Source organism: Pseudorasbora parva, chromosome 17 (assembly GCF_024679245.1).
Source record: "Pseudorasbora parva isolate DD20220531a chromosome 17, ASM2467924v1, whole genome shotgun sequence".
NCBI lineage: Eukaryota > Metazoa > Chordata > Actinopteri > Cypriniformes > Gobionidae > Pseudorasbora > Pseudorasbora parva.
In genome coordinates this window covers 38,572,111-38,593,218 of record NC_090188.1, presented here as the reverse complement: position 1 = coordinate 38,593,218, position 21,108 = coordinate 38,572,111, and positions in this window count along the sequence as shown.

The window sequence follows — 21,108 nt, the reverse complement described above, 5'->3', positions numbered from 1 at the left end:
GCTGCAGTTCAGCATGTGGCTTCCACTGTAACGACAGCTCATGTATAACCTCTGTAACGCGCTCCTTTTCCTTTCTGTGAGGAACCTTGTAAAACCGCGTCAGTTAGTGAAGGAAATGAGCCTGTCACGTCTTGAGTCACCTGAAACGTGAAATCGGCGTGTTTCGACAGCGCACCGCTCTCTCTGCCAGCATTCCAGGCATTGTCAAGCAGCATTCATGCTGTGCTTTTGTCTGAACAGTTCCTTAATCTAGCCTGCTGTTACTTTGCCATTTAGGTCAAAGTTAAACCACTAGCATAGAACTACAGGAAAACAGTTAATACTACTTGTGTAACATTGGTTTTTCATTATTATATCCTTTTCAGTTATTGCTGTTAATAATAAAGCCATTCTCTCTGCTAGTGTTCAGTCTATGGATAAGTAATACTATCTTGCATTAATTGTAATACCTCCCTGATAAATATGTTAATATATACTGCTGTTAATAAATGCTTTTGGTGCAGGTACACAGACTCACCCATCCAATGTTCAAGATACAATTTGCTATTAACACAAGATAATTAATGAGGTGTCTCACAGAAAGATTAACACCGGAAGTAGTGTCCCTTGACCATTAACAGCCAAAATACCAATAAAGTGATTTTGATATGGTGATGAATTTGTGCCAGTGTGTAATTTAAAGGTGCCCTAGAAAGATTTGAAACAATATGTTATTCAAGTAAAGTATGTGGCTTATTTAAGGGCAAAAATTGTCCAGATAAAGTTTTACAGGTCCATTTACAACACTATAAATTGTCCCTCGGATGTAATTCTCTGTTTTTGCCTTATTTGGAAGAGTCATGAATATTAATGTTGAGCTCCGCTCTGATTGGCTTATTTCAGCAGCTCACAGCAGTTCAGTGAAGCGGCTCGTGGGTCCTGACAGAACACAGACCGACTGAATGACACTTTAAGCAGAACATCTCAAATGGAGATTGATAAAATGCAACTTACTTGTTTATTGGTGTTTTCAGATCATCCGCCCGCGAGAAAGAGCTTGTGTGCTTGTGGTTGCCAGATTTCAGTAATTTAAATCCCCCAAACAGAGCTTTTCTGTGAAAAAAAACACGTATACTATCCAGTGTTTTACCTAAACATGTCCAATCTGGCAACCATATGCACGTGAGATCTCTCTCTCGTGCACGGACGATCTGAAAACACCAATAAACAAGTAAGCTGCATTTATCAATCTCCATTTGAGATGTTCTGCTTAGTGTCATTCAGTCTACATTTTAGACTTGTCTTTTTTGTCAACGATATTGCATGTTTATATAACGTTAGTCACAATGTAGGCTAACGTTACGCAGTGACTGTGATGTACTCTGAAAGCATGCAAAAACATCATAGGCCTACTTCAGTTCTCAAAAATTTAAATATATAACTTATATTTTTACAAAATGAATAGACTTGTCAAATGACTGTCATTTTAACTTATATGGTGAAGGTGACGTTTGCTAGAAGGATCGAGTGAATGATCTGTAAGCAAAGTATCTACGGTTGTATTTTGTAATACAAAATAATATTACCCTTTGTCATTAGACACACTATTTCGTTTTGTATGGTTGGAGTTTCATATTGTTACTTTACTGGCATCTTGCGTCATCTAGACAATGCGGTCTCAAAGTGGATAAATTACTTACTGCTTGCAGGAATACTGCTGCCCCTTTCTTCAGTTTAAGACGCTGAGCGAAGCTTGCTTGAAATGGGCCAAACAAACAAACGATTTTGAAATAAATTGTTGTGGTATCCTATTATAATAAACCTCAACCATGACTGTTGACATATGAAAAGACCTCACGTCCCCTGCACAGCCTGAACATAACGTGTCATGAGAGCTGCCGTTTTCGCTATCCTCAAGTGTTTCTTGTTTATCTGCAGTCCAGATGATTCGACTCCGTCAGTTCCGCCTGGCAATGCACGTTTGGACATGCAAATGTTGGGGGCGTGCATATAAATGATCCCCAACGCTTACGTCACAGTTGGGTTTATGTTGAGAAGCACTTATTTTTCTGTTGATTTTTGGATTCACAAGATTTACATAAGAAATAGGAGGCAATGATGTTTGAGACTCAAAGTGACAGTATGTGATGTCCATGTACTGATCTCTTATTATTTCACTATGGCAAGGTTCATTAAATTTTTCATTCTAGCCTAGGGCACCTTTAAGGTGTTTGACACTTCATTATTTGAATATTAAAATGTTGTGAATTCTACTATAATAAATAGCTTCCTGCTGACAGCTATTAATATAATTATCTGATAACACGGTCAGTTTGTCTCCAGTGGCTGGCGGTGAGGTCACTAGTGGGCGTATATAATATAAAACTTGGTGATTTGATTCTTAATTGTCCATTTCACAATAAAAAAATGTTTTTAGTAAATTTAAAACTAAAGTCCAATTAAATGTTCGATTGTCCATCTGATTAGTAAAATAAATGTAGGACTGCAAATCAATTAAAATAATTTACAACAACTGCAAACAATTACAACTAATGAAAAGTAAATTATCTGCAGCAAAAGCACGAGCACTGATCCATCTGGAGTCAGCACAGCGAGTGCCACGGCCAGTACACACAGACATTTGTAAATCATTGGAAAGTTGCTGACCAATTAAATAACTTCTCCATCTTGACACCGATACTCTCCACCAAAGGATGGATCACGTGCGCTTCACTGACTTCAAAAATGTTAGCACAAGAACATTTAATTTCATTCACATTTTAAAGTGCACTTATTATGCTGTTTTAAAGTTTCCTGATTTAGTTTTGGAGTGGTGTATTTCAGAAAGCAGGTTGTGTGACATACCCATGTATTTTTAAACGTTAGCAGATAACCTCAACTTTCAGATCCAAAAACAGAGGTAACGTTCCAGGGTGTGTAAGAAGCCATAGCCACTCACTCTATGAACATATCCTGCTCTGCAGCAGCTCATGATCCAGGGTTAGTTTTTTAAGAGGTATTCAGATGTGTGTTATATAATTAATATAACCAAATTTGTTTCAGTTATATACAATATTATACAAACCCAAAAAAAAGTTATGACACTGTTTTGAATAATTTTGAATAAAAACAAATTTGCAATGATGTGGAATTTTCCAATTTCAATATTTTATCCAGAATACAACATAGATAACATATCAAATGTTTAAACTGAGAAAATGTATCGTTTTAAGGGGAAAATAGGTTGATTTTAAATTTCATGGCATTAACACATCTGAAAAAAGTTGGGACAAGGCCATGTTTACCACTGTGTGGCATCCCCTCTTCTTTTCTGCAAACGTCTGGGGGACTGAGGAGACAAGTTGCTCAAGTTTAAGAATAGGAATGTTGTGTTATCCCATTCTTCTCTAATACAGGCTCCTAGTTGCTCAACTGTCTTAGGTCTTCTTTGTCGCATCTTCCTCTTTATGATGTGCCAAATGTTTTCTGTGGGAGAAAGATCTGGACTGCAGGCTGGCCATTTCAGTACCCGGATCCTTCCTCTACGCAGCCATGATGTTGTAATTGATGCAGTATGTGGTCTGGCATTGTCATGTTGGAAAATGCAAGGTCTTCCCTGAAAGAGACGACATCTGGATGGGAGCATATGATGTTCTAGAACTGGGATATACCTATTAGCATTGATGGTGCCTTTTCAGATGTGTAAGCTGCCCATGCCACACACACTCATGCAACCCCATACCTTCAGAGATGCAGCTTCTGAACTGAGCGCTGACCACAACTCGTGTTGTCCTTGTCCACCTTTAACTTTTCCGGCCTATTATTGCTACTTGTCGCTACTTTTTGGGAATGTGTATCTCCCATGAAATCCAAAATGAGATAATATTTGGCATGACATTTCAAAATGTCTCATTTTCAACATTTGATATGTTATCTATATTCTATTGTGAATAAAATATACGTTTGAGATTTGTAAATTATTTCATTCCTTTTTTATTCACAATTTGTACAGTGTCACAACTTTTTTAAGGTCGGGTTTCAATGTTAATTCTAGAGAACTAAAACAAAAATTGAATTAAATAAGTTTAAACATTCAAATATATTTATTTTATTGTCATCTCACACATGCATCTGCATTCAAATAATTAGCATCAAGCAAACAATATAATCCTTATTCTCAGTGAATAAAGATTACTTATTAAAAGAAAACATTGAAGAAATGATTGCAAAGCCACCCAATAGGTGGTGGTGCATTAAGTAGGTTTTATAAATCGCCATTAAACAACAGAAGAAGAGAAAGTAAATGAACTTGTTTAAAAAACGATTTGTTTATTTGACTCAGAGACGACTATTACTTTTGAGAGACAGTAACTTTATACATGGAGAACTTTCAGATTTAAAACTTTACAGGATGTTTTCATTTACGTAGAGTTGTGTTACACACTACATGAAAGGTCCTTTTCAAAAGTGCATAATGGGAGCACTTTAAAATGGAATGTCCCTTCAATGTTCCTACCTTGCTGGTTTAGTCTTGTTTTGAGCATTAGTGCCCAGCCGTGCTTAACTAATTAATCCTTAAGTTCTGGTGTTGTTCCGGCTGCTTTAAAAGTGTCTGCTGTTACACATGTACTAAAGAAGCAAAACTTAGAATTTGGATCATTTAAATAGCTACCGACGTTTTCCAATCTTCATTTATCTGCAACAATTTGCATAATCCCATTTCTTCACAATCACTATAATCACTTTTTTTAATAATGTTTTTGAGCAGTTTCAATCTGGTTTTTGAAAATGTCATAGCACTGAAGCAACTCTGGTTAAAGTGACTAATGTCTTCTGATGCTGGATCTCCTTACACTCTTAGTCATTAGTTCTGCATTTAGCTCTGTGCATTACAACCTTTTACTTAATTGTCTTGAAACTGTTTTTGGTATTTCTGGCACTTTTAAACTGGTTTAGCTATTAATTTGACGGGACACAGACAGTTTGTTGCTTTAAGGGAATACAGGACTGATATTGGACCAGTTTCTACTGCCATTCCTGAGGGTTCAATTTTATAACCCTTACTGTTTAGTCTTTATTTATTCCTGCTTGGACTTTATTTTTTCCGATTTCTAGATATTAAGTATACTTTTTATGCCCATGACACACAGATTTATATTCATTGTAAACATAGTGAGGCTCACTATTTCATTGATCACTAAAGGTATTTCTGAGATAAAATCATGAATGCTAATAATTGTCTTTGTTTAAACAGTGATAAAACTGGGGTCATGCTTATTAGTGCTCCTCATCAGCTCCATAAAGCTGGTCAAACACTGCTTATCTGTACTTCAGTCTCAAAAAAAGTTGAGGAATTTGGGAGTGATCTTTGATTCTTTACAACATTTTGTACATGGGGGTCAAATGTCAGTAAAGACTTTTATCTTGACTCTGAAAAACTTCCACCTACCTTATCACAGGGGTTACTCACTTTATACCTAAACCTAACAATGATAAGATAGTGGCTTTGCTAAAAGGCTTAAAAGTGTTTTGGGGACAGTAACAGATCAGATAGGTCTGGTTTCATCCAAAACTCAATCAGGTTTCATCTCAAAGAGGCATATTGTTAACAATATAGGCCCTGTGTTTGGTTTGCTGCACTATCCTGAGCTGATTAATGAGGAAAGCTTTATTCTTTTTTTAGATTTAGCAAAGCTTTTGATTCCCTTGAGCGTGAATTTATTTTACAATCCCTGTACAAATTTGGCATTGGTGATTTTATTTTTCAAAACTGTCCAAATTGTATTGTACATTGAGTAACAGGCAACTGCTCAGTTAATCTTAAATCTGGACCCTCTCCCAGGTTTGATGTGTTTAGAGGGGTTGGCCTGGTATCGCTGTACTTGTTCTCAATAGCTGCTCTCATCTTTTTTGTTGAATAGTCGGTTACAAGGGATTAATATAGCTGATAAACATATTCTCATAAAGCGATTAAGTGATAACACTGTTGATCATATCAGTTTTAGCTAAAGCGTCTGGTCTAACTTTGAATTTTGATAAATGTGATCTGCTTTCTATAAAGACTTGTTCTGCCACGTCCCTGTACAATATCCCTGTTAAGTGCCAGGTGAGTTGTTTGGGTGTAATTATTTGCAATGATGGCAATGCAAATGCAAAGGCAAATTCCTTGCTCAAATAAGACTTATCTCCTTAAGATAAGTATTTCTAGACGTACCTTCCCTTCTCTTTCTTTGGATGTGGTCAGATCTATTTGTGTAGAGGTTGACGGAATGCGTCTTGACTTCTTATGGAAACACAAGAGACATTACATCAAAAAAGCAATAGTCAACTTTCAACTTTTCAACTTTATTTTTTATCGCGCTTTTACAATCACGATTGTGTCAAAGCAGCTTCACAGTGTCAAACAGGATAATATTGTGACAAAATTTGATTTGGCTGTACAGTCGTACTGGAGAAAACAGTGATGTTATCAGCTTATTTTAATTTATCATATAGCAACAATGTTGGCAGATCAGAATTATAGTTTATAGAATTAAATAAGAACTAATTCATATATTTTATTTGTATAATAAGTTGAATAACTTTAATCATATTTTTAGTGTCCCCAACTGAGCAAGCCAAGCCAAAGGCGACAGTGGCGAAGAACCAAAACTCCATCAGGGCATGATGGAGAAAAATAAACCTTGGGAGAAACCAGACTCAGTCGGGGTGCCAGTTCTCCTCTGGCCTATTAACACACCGTGTAAGATTATTATTCTGGCAACCTTACAGGTCAGAAATCATATTAGATCGGATTATTCAAAATTTCAGGGTATCACGGAAGAGACAGATTTATTTAGGATGGGGCGTCGATTACACGAGTATGAATACATGAAAGATCGGAATTATTGCGCCGAAGACGGGTTTTGAGCATGACGAGCCAGTGAGGCAAATTCAGAGGAGACGCCATTTGACACGGCTCAGCAGACACTCCAGGATGAGCTGGTCATGTCCAGGCAGGTCCACAATCTGATCCGGACAGGGCCCAGATCCGGGATAAACCTCGGGATAAACAGAGAGACTAACATTAGCGTAGATGCAACTCTTTTTATGATGTAACGAGTACATCAGGTGTTATGGGAAGTGTTCCCGGTTCCGGCTGACCTAGTTAATGCAGCCTAACAATCAGTCAATTGATTTGAATAATGAAAGTTAAAAATGTTCTATGTGTATGCCATAGTAAAGAGATGTGTTTTTAGTCTAGATTTAAACTGACAGAGTGTGTCTGCTTCCCGAACAATGCTAGGAAGACTATTCCACAGTTTAGGAGCTAAATAGGAAAATGATCGACCGCCTGCAGTTGATTTAGATATTCTAGGTATTATCAACTGGCCAGAGTTTTGAGACCGCAATAGACGTGATGGAGTATAATGGGTTAAAAGCTCGCTTAAGTACCGGGGGGCTAAACTATTTAGTGCTTTGTAAGTAATAAGCAAGATTTTAAAATGTATGCGATGTTTAATAGGGAGCCAGTGCAGTGTTGACAGAACTGGACTAATATGATCATACTTCCTGGTTCTAGTAAGAACTCTAGCTGCTGCATTTTGGACCAGCTGGAGTTTGTTTATTAAGCGAGCAGGGCAACCACCCAGTAGAGCATTACAATAATCTAGCCTTGAGCTCATGAACGCATGTACTAACTGTTCAGCATTTTGCATTGAAAGCATGTGCCGTAATTTAGATATATTTTTAAGATGATAGAATGCGGTTTTACAGATGCTAGAAACGTGGCTTTCAAATGAAAGATTGGTATCAAAGAGCACACCCAGGTTCCTCACTGACGACGAGGGCTTGACAGAGCAGTCATCAAGTGTTAGACAGTATTCTCGGTTACTACTTGTGGAGCTTTTCTGTCCAATAATTAAAAATTCAGTTTTATCTGAATTAAGTTGCAGAAAATTACTATTCATCCAATTTTTTATATCAGCTATGCATTTCGTTAATCTTCTGAATTGGTAGGTTTCGTCAGGGCGTGAGGAAATATAGAGCTGAGTATCGTCAGCATAACAATGAAAACTAACGCCATGCTTCCTAATGATATCTCCCAGTGGTAGCATATACAGGGTGAAAAGCAACGGTCCTAACACTGAGCCTTGCAGTACCCCATACTGAACTTGTGATCGGTGTGACATCTCTTCATTTACTGCTACAAACTGATAACGGTCAGATAAGTACGATTTAAACCATGCCAAAGCAGTTCCACTAACGCCAACATAATTTTCGATTCTATTCAGAAGAATATTGTGATCGATAGTATCAAATGCAGCGCTAAGATCGAGTAACACTAATAGAGAGATACAACCGCGATCAGATGATAAGAGTAAATCATTTGTAACTCTAATTAGAGCAGTCTCAGTACTATGATACGGTCTAAATCCTGACTGGAAATCCTCACATATACCATTTCTTTCTAAAAAAGAACATAATTGTGAAGACACAGCCTTTTCTAGTATTTTTGATAGAAACGGTAGATTCGAGATTGGCCTGTAATTGACTAATTCTTTAGGATCAAGTTGCGTTTTTTTAATAAGTGGTTTAATTATAGCCAACTTAAAAGTTTTCGGTACATATCCTAATGTCAAAGATGAATTAATGATATTAAGCAGAGGATCTATGACCTCTGGAAGTATCTCTTTTAATAGCCTAGTCGGTATAGGGTCAAGCATACATGTTGTTGATGTCCATACGTCTTGATTATTGATGTAAGCCCTGTTCCCTGATGGAGGGAATGGAGGCGTTATGTCGACTGACAAATGGGGTCTCACGTAGGAGCCCCAATCACCATTGGAATTTGCATGCCAATCCACTCTCCCATACACACGGGTAATTAAGATGGTGGCACACATCCACTCATCCACTCATTCAGGTTTATGCTGAGAAGCTGAGACTGGGTCCTGGCCATGTGGTTCAGGGTTAATGCCGGAGGGATATCATTTTTCCATTTCCTCCATCAGGGAATGAGGGTTACATCAGTAGCCAAGACATTCCCCTTCTGTTAGTCACTATAACGTTATAAGTGAAAAAAGGGTCACTATGGAGTGTGCCACAAACACTGAACTCTGTTATTAGTGTTGGAGATGCAGATGCTGGCAAGCTCTAGCATGCCCTATAGGCAACTGGTAAAACCTGAAATATAGTAATCCTCCATGCCAACGGGATGGAAGAGATGAGGCTTACCATGGAGGCGGCCATAGCTGCTGTTCCTTAGTATGTTTACTTTACGGGAAGATTGCTTTTGTCCCATATTTTTCAGCCATTATCAGTGTTGTTAATGCTGGGGAAGCTTACCTAATCCAATGGAGAGGGACACTACGCAGGCCACATCCCACTCGTAGGGGGGAACGTGAAAATACACACAGAATGACCCATGGAGCAGTTCTACATATGACAGATCTCTGCGGTAGGTCCTTCCTTAGACAGGGATGAAAATACTACAGAGATGGGGCAGAGCAGAATCTGCCCAGTGAAATACACAGGTTTACCTTCAGCGAAACCATACTGTGGAAGAAAACACATATGGGATTACCACACTCTAAAAAATGCTGGACTAAAAACAATCCAAGTTGGGTTGAAAATGGTTGTTTTTAACCCAGCATTTTTTAGAATGCAAGGGGGAATTCACAACAAATGGGGCATGTAGCCCCGTACAAGGGGTGACCAAACGGGCATGCTTCTCAAGTACTGGGCCTGGTTCACCAAGTGGGGAGCTCACCAACAAGAAGATCCATCCTTCTGATGAGACGTGATGACTCTTTGTGGTCATTAAAAATCACATGGCACTTCTCGTAAAGGAGTAGGGGTGTAACCCCGGTGTCCTGGCCAAATTCCCTCGATTGGCCCTTACCAATCATGACCTCCTAATAATCCCCATCCACTGAATTGTCTCTATCCCCCTCTCTCCTCTCCACCTATCGCTGGTGTGTGGCGTGCACACTGTGGCTGCCGTCACATCATCCCAGTGGAGCTGTTCACTGGTGGTGGTTGAGGAGGGACCCCACTTGTAAAGCGCTTTGAGTGTCTAGAAAAGCGCTGTATAAATGTTAACAAATTATCATTATTGTTTTGTTATTTGGGTCTTTATAAAGATAGGGGAACGCGGGGCACAACCTAACGCGGGGTTAGTTGTAACGCATGCTTTAACACTTTCCACACATGCCAGGATGACGACACTTTGTGCATGTACTAGTTGCCATATCAACACTATACAGAGAAAAAATTGCACCAAAATTTTAAAATCTTTGGAAGATATCACTGAACATTTATTTTACGATAGCAAAAGTACATTTCTTCCTTAAGTTTATTTTTCATCACTGTTTTTTGTGTTTATCTTAAGACAAATCTGATATTATTGAAATCTTATATCAACTGTATAGCTGTATTTAGCGATGCATTTGTTGTCAAACTCAAAAATGTGTGTATTTTTAATGATAAAAAAATGCCATTATTTTATTTCAAAAAGTTAATAATTGTACTTTATAGACAAAATATTGTAGCTTGTTTTGGATATTGTGTTATTATATCACATAACTTGTTAACCTGTCATTTGCTCATGTTACAATGTACCCCACCTATGGGGCATGTTGTCACATTACAACTCCATTCTTTCAGGGTAAATCAAGAAAAAAGTATACACTGTGTTAATGAAACAAAACCACATAACTGTTCTAGACGTGTCCAATTAATGTGGGAAAAGATAAATACTCTAAAACCCAAGTAGATTTACACAAACTGAGACAGTCAAAAAGTGTTAGGTTGTGCCCCCTCTCCCCGACAGATATATCCCTATAAAAAAACATGTGCTGAGATTATATTTTTACATATCAAATATTCCCAGTTATTTGGTGATGGATAAAAAACCCTTAAACTAGAAGATGGTTAAATAAAGTAGAGATTTGAGATTGTTTCTGAAGATGGAAAAACAAAGATGTATAGTATTGTGGTGAGCAAACTCTGTGCCAGAGCTGAGTGACCTGACCGTACAGGAGGACATTCACTTCAGCCTGATTTCTCTCCAACCACCTACGACTGCTCATGTGAGATATTTCAGGGCAGGCATTGCATTTATGAGAATCACCATTCCCATGGCTCTTCAGTTTATTCAGGTCAGTCTGTTTCTTAGATTTAGTGAGGGAGAATGAATCCTCAGACACCAGACTAGAGCATGCAGACTGCTGTCAATGACGCTTCTTGCTCTGAACCCGTCATGTTAAAGGAACTGTATGTAAGAAATGTATTTCAATGAATCATAAAATGGCCCTGATATGTCACTAGACATTAAGAAATCATGTTATTTTCAAATACTTATATCACTGACAACAGTAGTCCGGCCAGGATATTGTCATTTAAAAGTTGTTGTTGGAACCCTCAACTGATGTTGATGATGACATGTTGTGTTTTGGCCTGAAGCTCCGCCCTCCACCTATTGACCAATCAGGAAGTCAGTAGTGTTTCTGCATCCGGGTTGCCAGATCTGCTCTAGTTACCACAACTGAAGATCTACAAACGTTCCTGCTGATCCTAGAGGTGAAGCATTGATTGACTGAGAGACAACTACTCTGTAAGTGTTTGTAACTTTTCTCATTTGATTGTTTGTTAATTTGTTGTTGGATTGTGTAGTGCAGTGGTGTGTATTAGTAGTTTTGGTGTATTCTCGCGGTGTGTGTGTGGGGGAGTTAGCATTTGTTTGGTCATTGCTACGTTTGTTGGGGGCGTTCCCTGCTGCTTTCAATAACGATACTCAGGTAAGTATAAATAGCGTGATATTCCGCAGCAGCCCTCGTGTGAAGACCGACGAGTGTAAAGACTTCAACTCTTCCCTGTGCAACTCCTCCCGAGCAAGGACCCTGACAAGGCATTTGAGTATAATTTTTCCTTTTCATTATTTGTGTTCAGTTTTCTTATTTCTATCTGGCCTTTTCTCTGATCGGTATTCACCATGTGCTTTCAAATCTCAACTATTACTACTAGCACTCGTAAATCACGCTCTGTACGTGCGAGACGCCGCAATTCTAATAATTTGCGCTATATCCTAACATCCTCTGCTACTTTACTCTCTATTCCAATTGGTCTCTGGAATTGCCAGTCTGCCGTAAACAAAGCAGACTTTATTTCATCTATTGGGACTCATTCTCAGCTCAGCCTCATGGCCCTAACTGAGACCTGGATCAAACCAGAGGACACTGCCACTCCTGCAGCCCTCTCAACTCATTTTACCTTTTCACACACCCCTCGACCAATTGGGAGGGGTGGGCGTACTGGTTTTGCAGAAATTTACATTGTCCAGAAATCCAGAAATTCACATTGTCCGATTTTTAAAGAATTTATTTGTGGGAGAACTTGCACAATTGGTTCCTAACTAAATACGTTTTTGTGTATATCACAATACCGATACGGTGGCTGATATTTTGTGCATTCCTACTAAAGTGGACCATTGAAATAAAGTGTTAGCTAAGTTTTTCATAACTTATTGGGAATGTTAGCAAAATGATCTAAGAACATATTTATGTTTACTGGGAATCTGTAAGTAACCTTGCTCTTCCTGTTCAAACTTTCAGAAACTGGGAGAAAAGACTCCTGACCGCATTTGGAGAACACAGTGTAGGTAATCTGATTGCTCATGCTGAGGAACACTTAAAACTTTACAAGAAAAGGCTTCCTCATCCAGGTAGATCCTCATGTGCACACATAGAATAAGAGAAATTCTTAGATCCAGTTTTCACCTGGTAAAGTCTGGGATTGATCCACTCTCAAATATAGGTTTGAAACCGTATCTTTTTCTGGCCTTCCGTCCACACTGAGATGGTGTTATAAGTCAACGGAAACTCTTATGCGCTCTTAACAGACATCATAAAGTTACCACACAAGTCGGTATCATCTCAGTGTCTCAGTCAGCTTTTATGAGGTTTGTAAGTTGAATTTTGACGTTTCAGTGGGGATGAGAAACGTTTGGAAAACGGTAGTGTGGACGGAGAACGTTTTGAAACTCAATTTTCATCCGGATAGCCATAGGGTCCACTGAAATAACATTTGGTAGTTAGAAATGCACCTGGATAATTTGTAGTGATCAAAGGCCAACCTACTCATCTAATATAGTTTTGTAAATTTTTCATAAAAAGAAAATAAAAAAAAGATCAGCTGGATACTTTCCATAATGACCACCACAACAATCTGCCAAGAGCAGCCAAATTAGCGTCTGGTTTAAGATGTGCTTTTTTGGATGGTAAATAAATTGAAGAGCACAAACCTTAGTAAATAACCTTGCATGATTTATTTAAATATAAATCCTTCCATAAATACTGCTTAAGGTCAGCCGCAAAAAAATAACCCCACACCTTTTAGATTTAGTAAAATGGCGCAAGCTGTTAGTAAATCTGCCCCTAAACTTCGACAACTTAAAAAAAAAAAAATAATGAATTCAAGTTTACGATAGTTTAAGTTGGAAATCTAATTTGCAGATATATACTCAAACAATGGTTAAAGGGATAGAAAATGTAAACGTCTGTCATCATTTACTCACCCTCAATTTGTCCCAAACCTGTAAACATTTCTTTGTTCTGCTGAACACAAAGGAAGAAATCTGGAATAATGTTTGTACCAAGAAGATCTCAGCAGCCATTTACTACCATAGGGGGGTGGGGGGGGGAGGAATAAATACTATTTTAGTCAGTGACTGAACTATATATTCTTTTAACTAAACTGTCCTCTAAAAAACAAGACTCTATAGGTCGTTTTTCAAGCACCTTATTACAACCTATATTTCCGTTTTAAAGTCATGCGCCCTCTAGCTGGCATAAAAATAATGACAGTGTTACGTTTGATGTCATGAACTGACGTGTGACTGTTGTAGACAATTAAAATTTGTGTTTATTTGAATGCAGTGTGCGGACTTTTAACCATTATTTGTCATATTTAAATTTACAACTACACCCACCCCATCCCTAAATCTACAGAGTGATTTATAGTGCATACACACTTTATGAGCACGTGTTCCCTGGAATCGAACTCACGGTTGCATGAACACGTTGTTGTTGCAATGCTCTACCAACTGAGCTATGCAAAACCTGAAATATTACGCAGATAAAAGGGAAAAATGCTTTAAAATGAAAGTGTCCTGCTGTCAATAGGAGCACAACTTTAGAAAACGCTCCTGTGCGCCGTATTTCATGATTTAAAATATTGTCGATAGGGGCGCAACTTTAGTAAACGCTCCTATGGGTCGTATTTCAAGGAAGTGACAAACGACCTATAGGCATATTGGTTGGAGGACATGTTGCTTTTAACAATCAATCAATCAATCAACTTTATTTATATAGCGCTTTTACAATCACAATTGTGTCAAAGCAGCTTCACAGTGTCAAACAGGATAATATTGCGACAAAATTAGATTTGGCTGTACAGTCATTCTGGAGAAAACAGTGATGTTATCAGCTTAGTTTAATTTATCATATAGCGACAATGTTGGCAGATCAGTATTATAGTTTATAGAATTAAATAAAACCTAATTAATTAATTTTATTTGTATAATAAGTTGAATAACTTTAATCATATTTTTAGTGTCCCCAACTGAGCAAGCCAAGCCAAAGGCGACAGTGGCGAAGAACCAAAACTCCATCAGGGCATGATGGAGAAAAATAAACCTTGGGAGAAACCAGACTCAGTCGGGGTGCCAGTTCTCCTCTGGCCTATTAACACACCGTGTAAGATTATTATTCTGGCAACCTTACAGGTCAGAAATCATATTAGATCGGAATATTTAAAATTTCTGGGTATCCCGGAAGTGACGGGTTTATTTAGGATGGGCGTCGATTACACAAGAGTATGAATACATGAAAGATCGGAATTATTGCCCCGAAGACGGGTTTTGAGCATGACGAGCCAGTGAGGCAAATTCGGAGGAGACGCCATTTGACACGGCTCAGCAGACACTCCAGGATGAGCTGGTCATGTCCAGGCAGGTCCACAATCTGATCCGGACAGGGCCCAGATCCGGGATAAACCTCGGGATAAACAGAGAGACTAACATTAGCGTAGATGCCACTCTTTTTATGATGTAACGAGTACATCAGGTGTTATGGGAAGTGTTCCCGGTTCCGGCTGACCTAGTTAATGCAGCCTAACAATCAGTCAATTGATTTGAATAATGAAAGTTAAAAATGTTCTATGTGTATGCCATAGTAAAGAGATGTGTTTTTAGTCTAGATTTAAACTGACAGAGTGTGTCTGCTTCCCGTACAATGCTAGGAAGACTTTTCCAGAGTTTAGGAGCTAAATAGGAAAAGGATCGACCGCCTGCAGTTGATTTAGATATTCTAGGTATGATCAACTGGCCAGAGTTTTGAGACCGCAAAAACTCGGTCGATCCAGTAATAAATGGATTATAACTACTGTATAAATATCATTTAACACCATAGAATCCACTAAAAACATGAAATATTTAATTAAAATCAATATATAACTAAAATATAGTACATTTATTTCATTTAAATAATAATAATACACAAATTGGTCATTTGACCGCCACACGAGGAACGGCAATTATTACACCAGTGCACATATGATTATATTGTTCTCAAATAAAAGAGCCAAGAGCTTCATGGCTTTCCAGGAACACCGGCACCGGAGAACCAGCTAAACGCGCTTGACATGGAGTGAAGAGATCTGAGACAGCAGGGCCAGTCAGCAAAGGCTGATTACAGCCACACACTTCTCCACTGGCTATCTAAGAAATCTGGAAAGGTCCTTATGTTGCCTTTGCCTCAGTCAACATTTACACTTTTTTAATTTTTCATGTAGCAGATGCCAATTTATCCAGTATAATTATTAATGCAAGAGCAAAACCTACTGAGCTGCCTTGATGTCCACTGCCTACTTAACTACCTTCAGATTAAATTTTCAATGGCATTTTCTCTGTTTAATGCCTAACCAAGTGCAGTGCTTCTTTTCCAGGTGAAAAATATATACTATTTGTACAATACAAATATACTATAATGCATTTTTAATACATTTAATAGTGCGTATATTTCACTTGGGTTGTGTAAAAAGGCTAAAGCTTTTGTTCAGACTAATTACACCGTTCAGGCAGAACATTATGACTATTTTGACATTATCCTAATATTGTATTGGTCCCCCTTTTGCTGCCAAAACAGCCCTGACCCCTCGAGGCATGGACTCCAATAGACCCCTGAAGGTGTTCGATTGGATTGAGATCTGGGGAATTTGGAGACCAAGTCAACAACTCAAACTCATTGTCGTGCTCCTCAAACTATTATTCCTGATCCATTTTTGCTTTGCGTCAGGAGCATTATTTGCTGAAAGAGTCACAGCCACCAGGAATACTGTTTCCATAAAAGGCTGTACATGGTCTGGAACAATGCTCAGGTAGGTGGTACGTGTCAAAGTAACATCAACATGGATGGAGGACCCAAGGTTTCCCTGCAGATCATTGCCCAAAGCATCACACTGCCTCCACGGCTCGCCTTCTTCCCATAGTGCATCCTGGGGCCATGTGTTCCCCAGGTAAGCGGCGCACACACACCCAGCCATCCATGTAATGTTAAAGAAAACGTGATTCCTCAGACCAGGCCACCTTCTTCCATTGCTCTGTGGTCCAGTTCTGCTGCTCACGTGCCACTGTTGGTGCTTTTGGTGGTCAGGGGTCAGCATGGGCAGCCTGACTGGTCTGCGGCTACACTGTAAAAAACTATTTCGAAAAAAAGTTACCTGGTTGCATTAAAGAGTTCATTAAAATTAAAATTTTGAGTTAATACAATATAATTAAAAGATTTTGTAAGCATATTGAGTAATTGTGTGTGTTTTATTTCTGATGACGCAGTGAAACATGCCAAATATTGATTTTTCATGATTTATCCAATTTTTTATGTGGTTCAGATACAATAATATTTTGAGTTTCTATTTATTAAACAAATTTCCTTCATTGTATCAACTTCAATTTTTAATTTCAATAAACTCAAAATTTTAAGGCAACCAGGTTACTTACTTTTTTAAGTTAAACCAACAAAAAAATTTTTACAGTCGTCTACACTGTAAAAAAATTATATATTCAATAAGTTATGACAACATAAGGTTTTACATTGTTTTAACTCATCAAAATAAGTTAAGAAAAGTTAAACTTTTTTTTATAAGTTATACAAGATGTAACTCATTTTTTAAAGTCAGTTTAACATAATTTAAGTTGAAATAACTTAAACATCCAAATCGATTGTACTGCCAAAGTTCAAAATTTGCCTTTTTTTACAGTGTAGCCATCACAGTCTGGCTCTTGTCAAACTCGCTCAAATCCTACGCTTGCCTATTTTTCCTGCTTCTAACACATCTACTTTGATGACAACATGGTCACTTGCTCCATAATATATCCCACTCACTAACAGGTGCCGTGATGGAGATAATCAGTGTTATTCACTGCACGTTATGCCTGATCGGTGTATACACAATCATTTATAAGGCTGAAATATGGTTAATCATTTCATAAAAAAAATGTAAAAAAAAATATTATATGAACTGTAAAATTGAATTGTTAGTTTTCTGTTCATTTTACACTTTAGGATGTTACCATAAACATAGTGTTGTTTTTCAAAAGAATTATGCTAAACAACATCCCAGCAAGCAATAGCCATCATTTCACCATCTCTGTTAAAGCTACACTGTGTAACTTTTTTAGTTTATTCTTAGCTAAAAACACTTAGTTCTTTCAAAAATATATGTGCTCATTAATGTATATTTACTTCTTTCAAGTAATAAAGTATTCTCGTAAGTTTATAATATGCCATGAAAATACATACGGGTGAGGGGTTCGAATGCTGGTCGCCATGTTGCTCCTCCATCTTGAAAGTACATTAGCCAAAGAGGGACATACCCGTAAATTCAAGCTTCGCCTTTCGCGTTTTAACACTCGATGGCACTCATGGACGAGGTCGAACTGGAAGCCATGTTAATCTTGGACTAAATCGGCCATCGTAGGTGTTACGTCTGCGACGTATTTTGGTGGTTTTCCTTCTCTTTCTCTCCCCCCCCCTTTTATTGTTCTCAGCTGTCATTTATTCTTAGGTTCGTGATTGGTTGGTTTGCCCATCAATCATCATTTGTTCAAGAGAGATCCCTCCCAAGGAACCAATCAGAACTCATCTCACCTGTATAAAGACCTGGAAACAACTGGAGGAAGCAGAGGCGTGTTTTCTTTCGTTTGTTTTGACAATTTGTATCTACTTTCCCCGATTGATAGTTTGGTTTTGAAACTTTGTTTTGAAAGACATTGTTTTGGTTACAACTTTACGTTTTAACCTGTGACTTGTTTACACTGCTCATTTCGGACCCTGAGCGATGGGATAGTTTCAGCATGTCACGTGACCTACATAATACAACACGTAGTATTTGAAATTGTTTATACACACCAGGTAAGGAGCGGTTGCCACCTTCTGTATTTATGTTTGTTAGTTAGTGTAGCTTAGTTGGTTTAGGTGTTTATTTATGTCTTTATTTTTACGATAGTTAAGTAGCATACTTCAATTGATAAGTTAGCTGGTTTTTGTTTTGTTGATTTCTTTGCTTTAGCACCGCTCATAGTCCCATGCTTTTTGTTCTGTCTTTTTGTTTTACTATTTTGTGTATATATATTCTGTAAATATTCTTTTCTATGATCACTATATTACTTTGTAAATCAATCGGGTGTTTGTTGGTTTATTTATGATTTTTGAAATTACTAAAAGAGTCAAAAGTTTAAATCTGCCTCTGCCTGATTCATATTGTCATACATTTATCAGTAACTGAACCCATTCTATTCTTTCATTTTATTTTACTTTAATACATGTTACCAACCCTATTACTCCTAGACATATCTTTTTTTTTAGGTAGACGTAACATAATTGGGGGCTCGTCGTTTGTTACTGTAAACAAAACTGTGTGACTATTTGATTAATGGCAGAGACTCAGTATAGTTGGCTGAGGTTAACTCTTATAGCATTTGTCCACTAGAGCATAACGCGATTTGTGGTAATATTAAGCTTCCTGATGGCATTTAATTTGAAGTGTTTCATTGATAATCCCACATTAGAGTTGCTTGAAACTTGTAGAAAGGATGAGTTGTTAATAATAGCTAACCACTTTCAGATTTCTATTTCGAAACAATCACTAAAACGGCAAATTAAAGCTGAAGTGATAGATCGGCTGTACGAATTGGAAATTTTGACTAGGCCTGAATTGGATGGAAAGACCGATCCTTTTGGCGAGGGGCAAGATGTGCATGAAGTAGGTAAAGAGGAGGTAGAGACAGTTGCGATGGAGGCGGAGGCCACTGTCGGGGCTGCTGGTTTACCACCCTTTGAGCCTTTTTCACCAGGTACCCCCAGTACAAGAGGGGATTTACAGACGAAGGTGCGAATAGCACGTATCGAGGTGGAAGCACGAGCACAAGCCCGCCAAGCAGAGCTGGATCTGCGTCTACAAATCCGCAGGCTTGAAATTGAAGCCGACAAAGAGGTAAAGCTTCGTAAATTGGAGATTGAAGCGGCCCAGGTTACTCCAGTCTCCTCTGTGCGGCAGAACTTCTCGTCGGTGAGTGAAAATTCGGCTTATTCTGGTTCTACCACATTTGATGTGGGCAGGCATATTGCTTTAGTTCCGAATTTTAGAGAATCTGAAGTGGATAGTTATTTTAACGCTTTTGAGAGAATCGCAACTTCCTTGGGTTGGCCAAAGGATGTTTGGTCATTACTCTTACAATGCAAGTTAGTTGGTAAAGCATTGGAGGTATACTCTACCCTGTCATTGGAAGATGGTCTTAAGTATGACGTAGTTAAATCGACCATACTTAGATCATATGAATTAGTACCAGAGGCTTACAGGCAACATTTTCGAAATCGCAAGAAAACCGCTACTCAAACTTTTGTTGAATTTGCACGAGAGAAAGGAATTCTCTTTGATAAATGGTGCATTTCTAGTAAGGCTGATGATTTTAATTCACTTAGAGAACTTTTGTTACTGGAGGAGTTTAAGCAATGTCTTCCTGAGCGGATGGTGCTGTATCTTAATGAACAGAAGGCGACGACTCTTTCGCAGGCTGCTGTGTTGGCAGATGAGTTTGTGCTCACGCATAAAAACGTTTTTCATGTAGCAAACACTGAAAGGGGTTATCTGACGAAGTCTTCAGTCAATAGTCAAATGCTTAAGCAGACTAGTGAGAAGTCTAAAGAGACTCGTGACTGTTTTTACTGTCATAAGACAGGTCATGTGATCGCCGACTGTTTATCGCTGAAGCGTAAACAGAACTTTCCAAAGAAAGAGGTTGCTTTCGTAAACTCTGTTAATTCTTGCTTGCTTTCTGAACAGGGAGCTGAAATGCCAGATCCTACATATTTACCTTTCCTTATAAAAGGGTTTGTTTCGTTAACAGGTAAAAAGGAGGACCAAGTGGAGGTTCAGATGCTGCGTGACACGGGAGCTGCGCAGTCCTTTGTATGTGCTGACGTGTTACCTTTTTCAGGTCTGTCGTCAGTAGGTTCTAGCAGACTAGTGCAGAGTTTCAGTATGGAGATTATGAAGGTACCTGTACATCGTATCCATCTCCAGTCTGACTTGGTAACTGATTTTGTGGAGGTAGGAGTACGTCCCGCATTGCCTGTGAAGGGGGTGTCTTTCATTTTAGGCAACGATTTAGCTGGAGGGAGGGTGATACCTTCACTGGAGGTGATGGATGACCCATTGGTTCAGATTAAGACAGATGAGCTATCTCAGAAATATCCGAGTGCTTTTCCTGCATGCGTTGTCACACGTGCCCAATCTAAGAAGGACAATGATCTAGGTTTATCTGACTCTTTCTTCTGTGCAGATTTGGACACTAAGGAGGTTGTGGAAACTGAGTTTCGTGGCAGTGACCAGGTGACGGATGTTGTAGTGAGTGATTCTTTGTCATTTACTCGTGAAGAGCTCATCGAGGCTCAGAAAAATGATTCCTCATTAGAGAAATGCTTCAGATTGACAGACAATGAGAACTTGGACAACGTTGCATTCTTGGTAAAAGATGGTTTACTTATGCGAAAGTGGCGTAAAAGTAATACCTTAGAAGACGAGTGGAATGTA